The 16,572-nt window shown below is 44.4% G+C and overlaps 1 protein-coding gene across 6 annotated transcripts in view; it reads right to left on the bottom strand.

The window, feature by feature from the left end:
• LOC135903595 (uncharacterized) overlaps positions 1-16,572 on the bottom strand; it is a 1,541,440-nt gene that overhangs the window by 1,499,032 nt on the left and 25,836 nt on the right. Inside the window, exon 2 of one of the 6 annotated variants that reach the window (XR_010564857.1) lies at positions 14,863-15,313. The exons of the other annotated variants lie outside the window; for them this stretch is intronic. The gene's annotated coding sequence lies outside the window, so the exon portion shown is untranslated. Of the gene's footprint in view, positions 1-14,862; positions 15,314-16,572 lie in introns of those variants that run through there. 6 annotated transcript variants of the gene reach the window in all.

The raw sequence follows: 16,572 nt of genomic DNA, 5'->3' as shown, positions 1-16,572 counted from the left end.
TGGACAATCCATGGACCACCACTCTACTACGTTGAAGATAGGATAATGGCAGGCCATCTTGCCATCGAAGCTTGTCCTCACCAGAACTAATCTGGTAACTCCAGTCAGGTTGGAAATCGTCACAGTCCTCACGGTCAAGAGAAGGGGCTGTTTTCTGTTCACATTGGCATGATTATTTGGTGAAGTTGAAATTTTCGTAGGCTCCTCGACTGTTCTTCAGATACGTTGTCTAACCGCGTGTGGCTGTTCGTAGCGTCGCATGTCCTGCATGCTGCACAAATGCTCTTTATCTATTCTTATGGCTACAAGACCTGCTTCTTGTTCCTCCTTGTGCTTTCTACGTGTCTGTACTGTCCAAAATGATGACATCAGTTTATAGTTATCTTCAATTACGTCATCCACGTCAATAACAGTTTTACTACTTGTTTTAGATCCAATTTTGTCTTTAGTAGGAACTGTTGTTTTATTTAAAATTCTTGTCTTTATGCGGTTCTTGTATCTCCTTCAAAGCGGTTATTACTTGAAGCGTCTGGCTCAAAATCTATTACCAGTTCTGTTTGTTGCAACGCTTCACGGGATACGAGAAATAAGCTTGCCACTTTGCTTCCAGAGACCAGTGAAACGTGGTCAACGCTTGAACTCTACCTTATCTCATCAGCAAGTTTGAAAGTGTGAAATTTTGGAAGCTTACTTAACATAATGAACGTATACAATGGCAAAGTACACACTTTTGGGACCGAACACATTTGTTAAAGGGTCCCTTTAACAGGTTAGTTTTAGAGTTCAGCAGAGTCAATTTATCCCTATCACTTTGGTGAAGGGCATACTCTTCATTTATTGCATCACCAGAATTAGTTATTCCATATTTAATCTAGGCAGCAAGCCCTGTCTTGACGCAGTTTGAGCCGACTGCTAATGAGGTGAAACTGAAGCGTTGTAGCTTGCCCTCGGTCAGCACGGCTTCCTTGTAGCAGAAGGCTGTCGGTGGTTGGGCGAGGGCAGTTGGTTACGTAGACTCCACTTTTGCAGGCGAATCTATGCTTGGCTTCGCCTTCAGTCAGTCCTCGGGGCTGTTCTGCCGCTAATTAATAGAGCTCCCGGTTTTCACGGCACTATGTCGTAGAAGCCCACGAAGGACCACACTTTACACAGGCACACAGTTTACACTTTACCCAGTACTTTACACAGGCAGGGCGGTCAGTGGACAAACATGGAGATTTAATAGAACAAGAAACTGGTGAGGTTAATAGAGGGAGAACGACGAATAAGGTTGGACACTGTATTCCAATTTACTGCTCTTTAAAAAAGTTTTCTTCGCACACATATTTCATTCTTCCAGTGGATTTACCCTGAAAATGCTCGGGATACTCGAACACTGTGACAGAACAACCTTTCAAACCAGTACCGCCTACAGAACAATGTTGGGAGTGGCTGATAATGAGCTCTGTCAACGTATGCAGAACCTTATACTTAGCTGATATAACGTGGTTATGTTCACGGACACAGTACTGATTACTTCCTCCAATGAGACAACTGTGGCCGAACCCATAACTTTTCTTCGTCTTGATCAATTTTTTTCATCACTATATGACGAGCCCATGACAGCCAGCTCTTTGCAATTGTTCCATGGTACTCCTCGCCTGCAAGGGTATGCACAACTCTTTGAAATGGTAGTAAGACGTCAAGAAATACGGAATATGGAATTTAGAGCAATATCATTCTATTGTAGTTTCCAAGGGCAATATTTCCACCTTGAACAAGTGACTTATGGATTCGGCGGCATGCAGAAATACACATTACTGACCATCGCTTTGCAGGCACAGTGAGGTAGATGCGAGATAACATCGCATATATGTTTGATTACAGCCTTTGCGCAACCAATTGAAGTCACAGTTCTAAGCTTTCCTATAAAACACCAATAGTAGATGCGCCGACTCATGCTATCTTCACTTATGGCGAAGCTCTGATATATTTTAATGTGCTTCTTTCTTTAAAAGCAATACCAGCAGTTCAACATTGCACAAACATGTCTGCCTAAAGGGATTCAGCAAACTAACAAAGCAGTACTCATTCGCGCAAATGATAGCGCGTTCCTAATGAGCGCACAGTGGTCTTTTTTTCTTTGGGGGGGGGGGGGAGTGGCGAAGAAACTATGAGCAAGAATTATTAGTTTATTTATTCCTTAGTTACGATACTCTTGGGAGTTCTCTATTAGGCACTATAGAGAGGAAGCATTACAAGCATGAAAGTGAAACTGAAATATGTAGTAATAAAATGAAGAAAGAACATTTCGGGAAATATTTTTAGATATACAGGAAATAATGTATATGGCTACAGTAATATGCCGGAACTCAAGCACCAAAAATGCGACTGATAAATGAACTACGAGAGCAAATTTTCAGCACGAGCGCTCTCATGAATTCAAGCAATAAAGCATATTATAATACCACATGGCAACAGTGAGATAACGTACACCAGCAGCGTGTTGCATCACCTAATACTAACAAGCGCTTTGCGGATGTTGCCTACCTTAGTGATGCTTTCAATCTTCAAGCAGTCAAAATAACTTTTAATTCCGGCGCATTTCTGTCGTAAAACAGTGCTTGCGATGTGGCACGTCGGCCTCGTGGCAACGGTCTATACTATGCGGGATGTGAGGTATAGATGTCTTCCCGAGCGACTTAAGATAACGATAATAGTGGTGGATTTTTAAAAATTAAAAACGATCACAATATTTTCGTGATTGTTTAGTGCGCAAAATTTGGGTATTGCAACTCAATATATGGTCCTCGTCTGTTGTCTCTTGAGAAATTCCACCAGTAGCTTTCCAGCTTGCATGTATGTTGCAAGCCAACTATGGGACACAACACACTTCATCGATCAACGCAGTTTTTTAAAAGGAGTCGTTTGAAATAAGCCTCCTTTAGGACACAATGACCGTATCCACAACATACGCATCCGAGAAACTCTTGAGTGACCTCTGAATGGATGAATTCAATGCAGCGAACCAGCACCTCGCGCTCGCTAGACGTCTTGGTCAATACTTATGTCACAGGCCATTGCACAGCAATTGCGGCTAAGCTTTATGAAATGCTAACAGTGCCGATCACTGCTCTTACGGTTTGCATTCACTCGTTAAACTGCCACGACCTCTCGTACAAGCTTCATAAGAAACACATGCCCGGGTTTGAAAGACTGCGCAACATTCTTCGGCACCGCTCCGAAAGCTTTTTGAGATGTATGTGTATATACTTTTGAGATGTATGGACGATGAAAACTTCGGGGAATGCATGGAAACCGTAGTAGTTGGCCTAAAATAAAAAAGCGTTCCTCGTTTAACGTCTAACCCGACTGCTTCGATAGCTTCGATAGGAGCAGAAGTCAAAACGTTCTTCAGCGACACCTGAGGTCGCCCACCTTTCATACGGAAAAAAATGAACATGCTTGGTATCCATGGGTGCATTTTTGGTCGCACCATTGCTTTTATTGCTCCGATTTGGAAGTTTATTTATTAAAGGACCGAATAAACGAGCACGACCTCATGTTCTAGTGCAACTAATTTTCTTCCCACACGAGAAATGCGCATACAAAAGATAAACGTATAGCTTAAATACTGGGTTAAGTCAACTATCAGAAGGGAAAAAAGAAATGCGAGATCGTGACGCGAAAGAAACACCAAAAAAGAGGAGAGGAGGGAAAAGGAAACCCGCGGCAGAAAGAAGGAAAAGAGCGCATGCTCTTTCGCGAGCTTGCGCGCTTCGCCCTCCTCCAGCGCCTCCTCTCAGCCAGGCGAAGCGGTGCCGCCGGGCCGGTAGCGAGTCGCGGCCAGTGACGCCTGGCGTCCGTCCCGCGTTCGGGAGCGCCTCCTCGATTTCCCCGGCGCGTCGGTCGACCGGGGTCCGAGACTCTCGCTCGGCTCGCGCACATGTGCTCCCGCTGCTCCCGACGACGCGGCTCGACCTGGCGAGAGCGGTGGAGTCTGTGTCGGGCGGTGCGCGCAAAGGGTGACGAGGCGTGCCGCATCCGTGCGCCCGCTTTGGGCCCCGTCGGCCGCCGACCGACGAGCTTCGCGTCGCTCCCGCAGCTTTCGCGCCTGACAGCGTGGATACGGGAACTGACGTTCTGTGTCGTGCAAGTCGGGAACTGACGTTCTGTGTCGTGCAAGTTGGAATAGGGCTACTGCTTCTGGAGAGATAATTTGTTTCATTTTTGTGACATCCCGCGGGGCTTTGTGTAAAGTTTGGGGGCGAATGAGCCCAAGAGAAGGAGACAAGTAACTCGTTTGGCGAACGGCATTTTTTGAGACCCGAATGACTTTGTGATATCTGTGACTCCTTACAGCTGCGCTGACTGTTTCATTCGAGTTGCCACGTTGTCTTGTTGGTGAACAACTGGAGTGGCCCTGTCCGCTTTTAAGCGTCCCTTGCAAAGAATTGCCGTTAGTAGATCGTTTGCCTCCGGCGCACCGAGCTTTCTACCAGCAAGCAAGGCAAGCACTGGACGTCGTATCTCGGCCATTTTGGGAGACTGTGCTGTAAGTTCAAGAAACTTAGATAATCGAACACTGTGTGCAGTCTACAAGCCAAGGCTACCTTTAGGTGAATCTTAGAATCTATAAGGACGCAAGTGTACCCTCGGCGATTCAATTCTGGCTTTGAATTCGGGCACCCCACGCCGTTGCCAAAGCCCACCTGTTGGATTCGTCGCAGTCATCAAGGTAGGCCAGTCCTTTTCTGTCGCACTTTGACTTGCATGGGTACATGATAGGCGTGCGATATTCTAGCGTTACGTTTATTAGAAACATTCAAGCAAATGTTTGCTATGACTTCATGAGGCTAGAAGTACTTTGCGCATTTTTTCTTAATATTTGGAAGTTCAGTTTCTGGTTGTCACGGTTATAGTTAACACAAGTTCAAGGTCACCAGCATTGACAGAGGTTCTGTATTGTTGATTTTTAAAGCTGAATATATTTAATACCCTAAACACGCCAGGGTGTCTAGCTTTTCAGTCTGTATGTTCGTTGTGAATATTAAGAGGGAATACTCAAAACGCGCGCACACAGGCGCACTTAGGATCTATTTCTTCAGAAGTCAAGCTCACTTCTCGGGGACGTACGAAGGGCAAAATGATACAAATTAGCCAAACCACAATAACCTGGACTCCGACTATATTAGAAATTTGGCAGTGTGTGGGCATGCACCACTGTAATACACTGCTTGTTCCAGCGATACAAGTTTTTTTGCAATCTCTAGGGAACGAATGAGTCTTTGGAAGCCTTACAAAACACGATGTTTTCGGGCGCCTACCTTCTAGATTGTGTTTTCGCAGTTATAAAAAAATCTATTCTACTATGCTGTTCAAAGAGCACATCGGAGATCAGTATACAGTGGGGAGCGGAGAACGAATTGGTGGGAATTTTTTTTTCGTTTCCATGTACCTGCATTAGTTGTGTGTGGCATTCCTTCTAGTGTAAGCTATACCCACAGAACGCTGGTTAGTTCGTGCTTGAATGTGAACCGTGCTCAAGTTTCGGGAATTTTTTGAGTAGTGGAGAGAACGGGTGGTGGTTGTACTCACGGTGATGATTTCTTACTCTAAAGCAATATTACGCGCATAAAGAAACGGGGGTTACGCGCAATGCCGTAAAATTAAATTTTATCTATGCAAAAGCCGAGCTAATTTACGAAGTTCAACGCAAAAACATTAGTGAGGCTAATCACCATCCGCGTGACACATTGAGAATTTAAATAGGCACCCCAATTGCACTGCATCAATCACCGTTTTTTGTAAAGGCTTTTATTAGACTTCGAAAAATATGCAAAGTATAGTGGAGGTCTAGAATTAAAGGGACTAAATAAGATTTCTTCTAAGCATTGATCAAAATGAAAGGTTTCTATTAAATATAGAGAATACCTCGGTTGCAGCCATATAACTATATATTTAAGCCTCACATATGTTTAATGACGACACATACTCATAACAACTGCTAGGAATATTTTCCACCATAGCAAGGACACATTCAGGACTGCACACAAATATATTTCGTGAAAATCTATGACATTCCTGCAAGGCATTATTATGCAAGTCATACACAAGGATGCCACTCGTAAATGTGGTTCAAGGATCACGAAATGAATTTCTTCGTTGACAGAATAAATTGTGCCTAATTGAGATGCGTTTCCTTACCAGGTCCCCTCAAAATACCCTATCTGCTTATGTTATATCATCCGCAAGGGCTGAATTTGGACTTGATTATTTCCTTCTCATTACATTTTTTTTCTAGCACCGCTTTCAGTAAACAGGAACCGCTTCTCTTTATTTTCTGGAGCACGGCTAACAAATTTTCCACTATCCAATGCATTTATTCTTTGGTCCAGGAGAAACTGGTTAGCTATTTGTACATTACCGATACAACGGCAGCGAACTTTCTGAGACAAAGTGGAACATTAAAACAGATACACACTACACAAGCGCTGAACTCAACTTGCTCTCATCATAGATAGTATATTTAAGCACTTTTAATTTATATTGTTTACAACGCTTCAAAGCATCTCTCTTGACGGCTTACGATTACACATCAGGACATTCCAGAAAAAGCGACAAGATCATGTCGAAAGCCTGTGTCTGAAAGCAACTTTTACAACGAACGGCGGGGCCTCCTTTCTTGTCTGATGCTGAGAAAGCTAAAGACTCCCCCCTTATTGGGCACGACACTAGCACGCCGACCGGAATCTTGCTTCTCTGTGCTTTACACCTTTCTATCACACCGATGCTTTCAGCTTTACAAAAGGCATACTCAGATTAAGGAGCATGGAAGGAAACTTGCCTCTCAAAAAGTAGCAGTTCCCTATAAGTCAGCACAGGGTCTACCGCGAACTTTGGCGCACAACTTTAAGACGCACTGCACACATTGCAATATATAGTTTGACGCCGTCGGCGTACAGTAAACAACGTTTTTTTTTTTTTTTTCTCGCGGGACTCTCACATTTATTTCCTAGCACACCTTGCTACATCATAATTCCTGGAAACAGTCACTGTTTTATGGTTTACTTTTGTATTAGTGCCAGCACTGCTGCCGTAAAATGTTGAAATTGCGGGTTAACCGCGTGGGCGACGTGCTCTTAGCGTTCCAAACCAACGTGGCCTGCCTAAAAAAAAATAAAACAAAAAAACAACCGGAGTTCAGTCTTCGTGCGCAATGTAAATTGCGGTGGCCCGTATCTAAATGCTTATAATTGCGAGCTTCAGTACATTTACTGACTAACCATCAACAAATAAAAAGAGAAGAATCTTCAGGCAAGGTATGCGTGTGTATCTCGATACAGGAAATTATTAGGATCCAATGTTTCCTTTCTTTTTCTTCTGTTGCAACCCGGTTGGTGGCAGAGCCACGAGCGATTTCGAAAAATACTTGTTTTCTACTAAGTCTCGCAACCTTTCTTTTTCGCTGACCATGGGAGGCTTCCTTCTGCACTAACCTCTCTTTCATGGTCACTTTATTTATTCAGTAGCTCTTGATTTCAACCTACTTTGTTTCAACCTTTTCTTTGTGCCTTTGAGGCACAAAGAAAATAACGGCCGTTACAATGGGTACTGAAGAGGTTAGGGTTTAGGAGGACTTCAATATATCCTGGAAGAAAAATCCACGAAAGATATCTGTTGATCAAGCTCTTCACTGCTGTATTCTCACTTAAAAAATGCTTCGGTGGGTTTCACTTTGCTTTCCATGGGCAGAAGGCGATCGATTCCTTGTAGTACATAAGAGCGGAACACAAATTATATAAATATTATCTAATGTTCATTGTGTTGCAATCTTGTTTTGTTAATCGACGATGTGAATCAGGCACTTGCCTGATGCCCACCGAAGCTTGACAGTATCTACAGCGTAAAAACAAAATAACAACTTTAGACCGATTGAAACAAGGTATAAAACCAGTGTCCGCGCATGAAAATGCATGCACACACTTCAGAAACAAATAATGTGCTTACTGCTCGTTTTCTGAATATAAAAAGTGATCACACGTTTGCATTCACTTTGCATTCAACACTTTGCCGAGGGGAGCGTGACCTGCTTGATCGTCGAGAGTAAAGTATAAGCCCCACAGCACGGCGAAATACTGGTGGAAAGGAAGCGGGTCAAAAAAAGTGTCGGCGCGAATTTTTGATCCGAACTGATGTGCGCATACTGAGTAATGCGGCGTAGAAGCTCGCTTTCTTCGTCTTTTTTTTTTAGCGCACGGTGGATAACAGCTTTTTCTCCATTCGCGTTCTCAGCTGCCCAGGAATAAAGAGGATATTTTTTTAAGCGCCAGCATTAATGGTAGCACCGCTCAATGAGACTAGTTTTGAAGCAACAAATAAGTCGCTTATTCCGTGAGTGCGACTGATTAATGGTGTGCGCTCTTCTTTGCAGGCGCCACGTTTGTGGTATTCTATAGTATTGTATACTGCAGTAACGTTTTTGATATCTTCGCTGAGGCACGAATAAAATCAAAATTAGTAAATTAATCCTTAACTTCACTTTCGGAATCCGCCGCGGTAGGCTATAGCGGATAAGGTGTTCCGCTGCGCAGCTCGTGGTTGCGGGCTCGTTTCCGACTGCCGCGGCCGCATTTCGGTGGGAGCGGAGTGCAAAATCGCGCATGTACCGTGCATTGCGTGCTCTTTGAAAAAAAAAAAGAAAAAGAAACGCAGGTGGTCGTAATTCACCTGAAGTCCCTACTACGGCGGACTTTACATATATTCGCATGCCAGTTTGGCACGCTCCCGCACAAATGTGTGCACCGTTACAGTATCGGGTAATGTAGGTATTTACAGTGGAAAATACGAGAACGCGAAGTCGCTTAACCGTGATACCCATTCTTTTACTACCAACGACAACCCTTCTACTTACCCTGAGATCAATATGTTTGCCTTATTCCACTGTGTGACAATGCTGTCCACTACATTTGTTGAGTACAAGGTGCGTGGATCACCAATGGGGGTGTTGGCGCTTCAATCGCTCCTGCGTCGAAATTCGGATCACGTGACATCGTTTCACCGCCACAAGAGCGCGCGCGGAGATTTTGTCCTGTGATTAGTATAATAATGAATTTGTGAGTAAGCGCCTTGTCCTGTTGTTACTTCATGCACTGTCTTTTGTTGCGCTTAATATGTCTTCCAGATGCACACCAACCAACTAGCCCGATTTACAGTATTGTGCAATACTCTTGTTCACCAGATGGTTGTGATCATCCTATGGATGGTAGGAGGCCTGCCTTAGTCCAGGACGCGTTGGCGCAGAGCCGTTCTCTTCTCCCGCGCTGGTCACCCGGGCGAGTGCTGGTCAGCTGGTGCTCCCACTGTTCATTGGAGCGTAGGGACTTCGTTGGGCCACGCGTCATGCCTTTATCACCCACGATTTATTTCATTTTGTCCATTCATGAAGGTTGTTGAATCCGTCTGACTACAAATTAGAATAGGAAAGAAGTTCCTCGGGGTCTTCTAGATGTTTTAATATACCAATGGCGGAATATATACAGCTGAGTCCGAGATTATTTCTTATTTTGGTCCGACATATCGTTTACGTAGCGGCGTGATAAGACTTCGTGTAGGCAAAACTAAACTAGTGAACGAGTTCATTTTATTTGACAGACTGCTCAAGATATTTTCACGGAGTTTTCTTTTCCGTAACTTGTCAAAACTTGTCATCGTCCAAGACACCGCCAGGTTACAGATGGTGACAATGTTTGTTCTAATGAAAAATAGAAAAGAAGTATCTGGCTTGTTTTTTTTTTCTTCAGCAGCGCAAATAAAGGCGGCCTTATCTATTACACAATATCGACAGAAGATAAAATAACGTACATTTCCCGATCGCAGTCTCACGTTTTTTCTTTGTTTTATATTCTACAAATAGCTGCTCCGCTAAAAACTCACAAAGACATACAGAAACTTTCACTGTCACTATTATCATGCTCTGGTGCGCATGCAAGCCAGACGCGTACGCTACGCGGCCTGATGCACCTTGTATGTAGGTTATTGAAGGCGCGCTCTGATCCCGAAAACCTTGCCTTGTAAGGTTTTCGAACCGAACCCACAACCTTCGCGAAATGCGAAGGTTGTGGGTTCGGTTCCCACCTGCGGCAAGTTGTTTTTTCATCCACTTTAATTTCCTATAATTTATCCTGTCTTCATTCCATTCATTAAGCACAAGTAATTTCCCCTTGGTTGTCCTTGGTGTCAGTGTTTGTTAGCTTCTCATGATATGACTAATAAAAATAGGGCCCCTCGGTTAACCCCCTCTCTTTTCGTTTGCCTTGTAAGGGTGAGACAACTTAATAAAACAGCTGCAGAGATGCATCCGGTAAACTATATTCCTATTAAGGTTAGAGAGGAAGATACGCGCAGCATCAGCGTAGGGAGATAACGTAACCGCATTTCATGGTACGTAGAGGGCCAAAAATAACAATGTGACTGAACCGAACGAGGTGGTGCATGTATGTGGCCATGGTACGGATGAAAAAGTAAGCAATAAATAAATTGACACGTCGAAATAAATCCCGAACATCTACGACAAGGTCACTGTCACATCTGATAACCAAGTAGTTGTGGTAATCATTTTTTATTTTCGTGAGGTGCACGACTAGCTGCATTAGACGCGTACATCTCCTTTCACTTCTTCCGATGCTTTACTCTCGCGAACGGAACTTGTTATTTCATACATGTATATGAGAGTGCTTTAAAATTTGCCCCTAGGATTTACCTCCAGTTTCTCTAGATGCTACAGTGCATTCTATTTCTGCGTTGTTACGTAGAGCAAGACTCGACCCAAATTGACATTGAGAAGTTCCAGATATTCTCATACAGCTTATAAAGCTTTAAAAACAGAAATAAAATAAAGAAGAAGCACTGCTGCGCCAGTCTTCTACAACGAAAAGAAATTCCGCGGTAGTGCGACTCAAATCCAAGCACGGGCGAAGGCATCGAAGCGAGGCTCTGGCACGTGGTCAAACTTTGCCCGTCAAGGCCCCTAGCGGCAGGCGACGCCACACTGTGTCTTCAGGCCTCATATAAATAAATAAGATCGGGCTTCATTTCTACAAAGTTACTGGATGCATCACTCTGTTTTTATGTGCATCATTTACTTCTGCTGCAATTTCCTCTGAAAGGAGCTTTAAATCGGCAAAGCTTGCAATTCCTAGTTCTATATACCAATGCAGAAAAACGAAAAAAGAGTAGATTTCTTTTTACTGTATAACATTTATTATTGCGTTTCTTATGCCTTTAGCAGACCGGCCCGCCATACTCGACTTTAAGCGTTCGTGCTCACTACTTTTACTGTTTATTTCTTCTCTCAATCTTTTCATTTGCTTTAAGCGGAAGAAAATCGCTCATCGTTAGCGGCGCCGCGAACTGGCAGCGCTCACGTCATGGCTCCGCGTCCCTCTGTCCAAGGCCGCATATAAATCTCCAACTTTTCGCTTAGCCTACAACTTCGAAACCGCGGCGACCAACGCGTGCGTACCGTGGGCCTGGCGTGTCAGGCACTCTGCCGGTATACGGGAACACGTGCCGGGGAGGAAACGCGTAAAAAGCGTCAGCGTCGGTCCGCGATCGCCTAATCGATGACTGTCAGGCTGCCGAGGCACACGTGGCCACATGGCGCGGCAGTAAAAAAAGGCAGCAGTGAAGGTACGGCCGAAATAAACGAGCCTGTGGAGCAATGTCGTCACTCTTGGCGGATGCGGGATTCCACGGCTATATAGCCGCAGTATAGCGGAAAGTCTTCCGTGAACGAGGGCTCCTAATTGTCAACGGTATATGGCCCGTCGTAAATCAGGACGGACGATATTGGGTACGGGTGTGTGTACTATGCGTCTTTATGCGGGCTCTCGTTCTCGATGCGCTAATATATTATTTGTTTTGATCGACTCGTAAGTCCGCAGAGCGAAACGGTAGAGCACAAGGTAGCTCTTCTACAAACTGTTTTGTCGATTAGGTTGTATAGGCGTTTCTCTAGAGCATTATTTGACAGGTGGCGGGCATTTGCTAACTGCGTTGTCGGGCGTTGGGGGGCGGGTGTGATTTTAAGGAAGACAGGATAGGTAAAATAACGGATTTATTGCAATCTCTCGCGCTTGACAGCACTGGGACAAATGTTGGTATTCCGTGCAAGAAGATACAGCAAAATAGCGAGTGTTGCGCCGACACTACTTTAACAGCTTATGATGCATGCTACCTTGCAACAAATATTTCCGCATATTTATTTTAAAAAGGATGTTACCGGTAATGCAGGCACTTTTACTAGTTTACTGACATTTTACAGATGGTATACAGATTTAACATTTCGTTATATCTTTTTGGAAATTTTGGTCTCAGTAGAAAATTTGGTTTTGGAAAATTGGCTTACAATTTGGAATTTGGTTTTAAATATAAGCCCCCCCCCCCCCTGGCCATGGCACCAATCTTAAACTACCAACGAATCACTGTTGAGACTTGACAGCTATTCGGCGGTCAACACTGGCTGCTGTTACAGTATTATTATGGCGAATGTGTAGAAGCGATCGGTGATAGATTCAAGGGAAATGACACTGAGCACAGGGCGTTAAACGGATTGATATTCTTCCAGCTCAAAAATGGCGGAATGTTTTCGCCTTTCGCATTATTTCGATCTGCTGCCGCTAGAAAGACCTCATTGATAATTTTTCAATGATCTAAGTTTCATATTCATCCCTAAAGATTTCAAAATTTGAATCAAACCCTGCAATAACCATTGAACCCACAAGCAATATGAATTTCACCCGTTGCCTAGTCTGGTTTTTTCCCTAATTGTGGAGCACTCTTCACGGAAAAGTGGCAACGAGAAACAAGAATCTCAAGAAATTTAAAAAATTAAGCAATAAACATAGGCAGAGAGCCGAAGCAGCAGCGAAACAGGAAGGAAAATAAAAAATGAACAAATTTAGCCGTTGTTTGTGAAAATATTTATCGATTAAAATCCTTTTATTTAAAGAGTAAGTAGACAAAACGCCGCCCGGAGGGGAGAATGATTCCGTGTGTTTTGAATGGCGCTTCTACAGTTATCAGTCGAGCCGCCCGACGTAGCAACTTCTCTGCTGTACTTATGTGGGTGTTTTTTCTAACCTTCCGCGGTGGGCGCAGTACGTCTAGGACCGCAGCGCTCTACGCGGTTGTACGAGACTGTCGGCCACGCATCATTACACAAATTCCCAAGTAATGAGTCAGTTTTCGCATAGAGTTTCCTACAGTGTGCTAAAGGGAAGTCTGGTGCTTCAATCGTTGAGCCACCATGGGAATGATGGGAAGTAGAAGGATTTGTCTGATCTTCGTGCTTGTGGATTCGTTTATTACGCTTTGTAAGCATTCGTTGTCGTAAATTCAAGAGAAATGTGTACTTTCCTAAGTGCAGAAGACGCTCCGAACACTAACAATCGCTACTAACTGCAACGATTCAGCTTGTCGAGGTGGCCCAATCTAAACGCGCCTAGCGTCTCTAGGCACTGGCGTGCCCGCGATTAATTCATAAAGGCGTTATATGTCACTTGTCGATGCATGAAATCCTAGCGTATAATGGCCTAAATATAGGGAGTCTGTGCCTAGAGCCCCTGTGTTGGAATCCTTCGCTCGGATAATTTTGATAATGTTTATTTAATTATTCACTGCGCAATACATTGTTGAAACTGACGAGTTTACAAAGTCACCAAGCCGTATGAAGCCGGAAGAACTAAGTTTAGGCAAATCCATGTACTTGCAACAATTCCCATGCCGGCTCAACCGCTCCGATTACAGCTCCTGTAGGCTCTGCCACCAGAGTTCCCTGTAGTAATTACTGTATGAAACTCTATGAGTCGTGGCACCTCACTTGATAGAGCAGTAAACAAGGGACCCCCCCAAAAAAACTGGGATTATTCCGGAAATATATCTTTGACTATAATTCCTCCAGCGCTCATTAGAAAAACACTACTAGAAATATTCATTTTAAGATTTTGCGTGTCTATTTATTCTTGGCTGTGTCCTTCCGGCGTTTCTTTCCTGCGCGAGTCAGTTTCATCTGGTTCCTGGTTTGTGAAGTGAAGCAGGTGTGTATATTACAGGCGTATATACTTGTGAGATACACCTTATTTCATTTCTGTTTTGCGGCTTTACGCACCTTTATAGCGAGCGGTGGGAATAAATAACGTTTGTACTAATATAAAGTAGACCCGCCTCTCATAAGCATAGTAAGGTTACCTTGCCACCCCTTCCAGGAAAAAAATCTTGAGTACGTGCCAGGTAAAACTGTTGCAATATCCAGGCTCTCGAGAGCCCAAGCACTTAGATGCAGGTAGTGTGAAGGGCTGCAGTCGGTGTGCCTAATTAGCAGGCATAGTTTAAACCGGCTACATATCCTTCTGTAAAGTCCGTTACCACCACCGGTCCAAACGCATCGAGGCTCCCAAGAGACCACAGTGCAGACACGATGAGCCAAGGCGCCAAAACTGTGCAACTGTAGACGCGATATGCTGAAAACAACGCGGCATTCGCTTCGGTTTTCAAAATAGCCGCGAAGGCAGAGTGTAACCAGACATACAATTGCAAAAGTACAGGTGCTTCTGCCATTGCACACTTTTGTGGGAAGCTTAATTAATTATACCCCGCACAAAGAACTTCTTCAGAAGGCTACGAGCGGAGGTTCGTTAAATACGCGAGAACATAATTATCCCTTTGTTACGGCTGGGAATCTGTTCGCGAAATTACGTCTCCCGGATCGGTGTTGCAAGCACTCCACGGGAATTCACAAAGGCCACTTTTGAAGAAGTGTAGTTCACCAATTCTCTGCAGCGTCACTGACCCACAGCACGTGGACCTTTTTGCTAGCGTAAAAAGGCCCACATCAGTGGCCATAAAGACAACTTTTGTTAATGAGATACGCTGACTGTGCTTATTGATTTTGTTTACTCACGCTCCGAAGATTGCACTGCCTCTTACTTTCGAAACACTCTGAGGCTAGAACGCTTTTCACTTGAGACTGTTTCACTGTCCGACTGCGGGTGGTAGGAGCTTAGAAACTGTACGCTCTGCACTGGGCAAAGGCTATAATTGGGCGATAAGATAGAAAGAAGCGTAGAGAGAGTGAGAGAGAGCGCCAGTTCACGCACACAAATGTGCTCACGTGGTCTGTATAAGGCGCAAAGACTTTCCAGTTCAAATGCTGTAGCAAAGCCCTCATCGATTTCTTTTCCGCACACGGCCATGGTCCAAGAGAAGCTTCGCTTCTGAAAGCGATATTGGGTCCAGGTCCAGCTGGTTTAACGCTGTTCAGAGAGGCCCGACACTGGAAGTCAAAGAGAATGGCGGTCGGTGTTGCGTGTCACAAATAATGCACTTATCCAGCGACTCATACGTTTTCATAGTCTTTTCGTACTTACATAGCTACTTTCACTGCGGTATTTCTCAACATTGATAAACACAGTCCGCGTTAATCGGCCTAATGTTGCTCCACATTTAAGGCCGTTCTCAAATTACTAGAGGCCATAGCGTTCTCGAGATAGCGCTCAGCCTCTGATGCAGTGCGCAGACCTCCAGACATGAAATTAGGGTCACCAGCATGCGTTCTTGTGCAATAGCCAACCGCAAACTATTAGGAATGCTATATGGGATCATTAATCTCTCACTGCCGACCTGGATCGCCCATAGTACAAACTGGGGATGGATGTGGACGGAAAAAGGGAATCATTGTTCTCGAACGTGTTGTGTTGCAATCTGACGTGTAATACACTTTATGGTGACGAAAGCCGTCTGTGCGCCACTGATCACAGTGACCGGAGGAATCGCCTTGAAATTGCGACTCACTCTCGACATCGATCTCGCTCCTTGCCTTTATTTCAACAGAAGTGGTGCTCGGAGAAAAACTAATTTGTTTCTTTGCTCGGAAGCGCGCAGCTGTCAGTAAGAGGATTTGCTGGCAAGAGCCGGTTCTGGTCCTACTTCTTTTCTTCAATTAAACCGGCAAATTAGATTCAGCTCGGTGACCTCTTCTATATTATTCATTTTTCTTTCGCCTATCGATATCGCTAGAGCGAATTCTGCGAGAGGAAAACATTCGATGACGCAAGAAAAGACTAGGAAATCTCTCTAACGCATTTATTACGCAAGCTCGTATTCCATTAGTGTATCACAAATGCACTTACACAAGCTAGCATCAATGCGTACTTTTTCAATGCCATGAAGTTCGCAAAGTCAGATTGCTCTTCGCCCACCACCACTGTCGCCCGTCGCCGGCTGAGCAGACAATGCCACTGCCTGTCTTTCTAATTAGTTTCTTAATTAACTCTTGATCTTAGCCTCTTTCTGTCCGTTTGCCCTGCGACCTTGTCTCTCCTGTACAGGCGAGTACGGGGCGCTGTACCACGGCTGGAGTTCTACGGTGCTTCGCTGGATGGCCGTGCATCCCTCTTCCTTGACACGTAATTGTGTTCATGTGAGATACTGCTTGACATAGTTGACAGGGAGGAGAACATGGGGTGTTATGTTGGACGAAAGGTAAAAGAAGGCCACTCAAGCCTTTTGCAGCTCCTTATTCGTTATCACATT

Source organism: Dermacentor albipictus, chromosome 1 (assembly GCF_038994185.2).
Source record: "Dermacentor albipictus isolate Rhodes 1998 colony chromosome 1, USDA_Dalb.pri_finalv2, whole genome shotgun sequence".
NCBI classification, from domain to species: domain Eukaryota; kingdom Metazoa; phylum Arthropoda; class Arachnida; order Ixodida; family Ixodidae; genus Dermacentor; species Dermacentor albipictus.
Note: the sequence above shows the minus strand (reverse complement) of the source record. Positions and strands in the feature narration are given on the sequence as shown.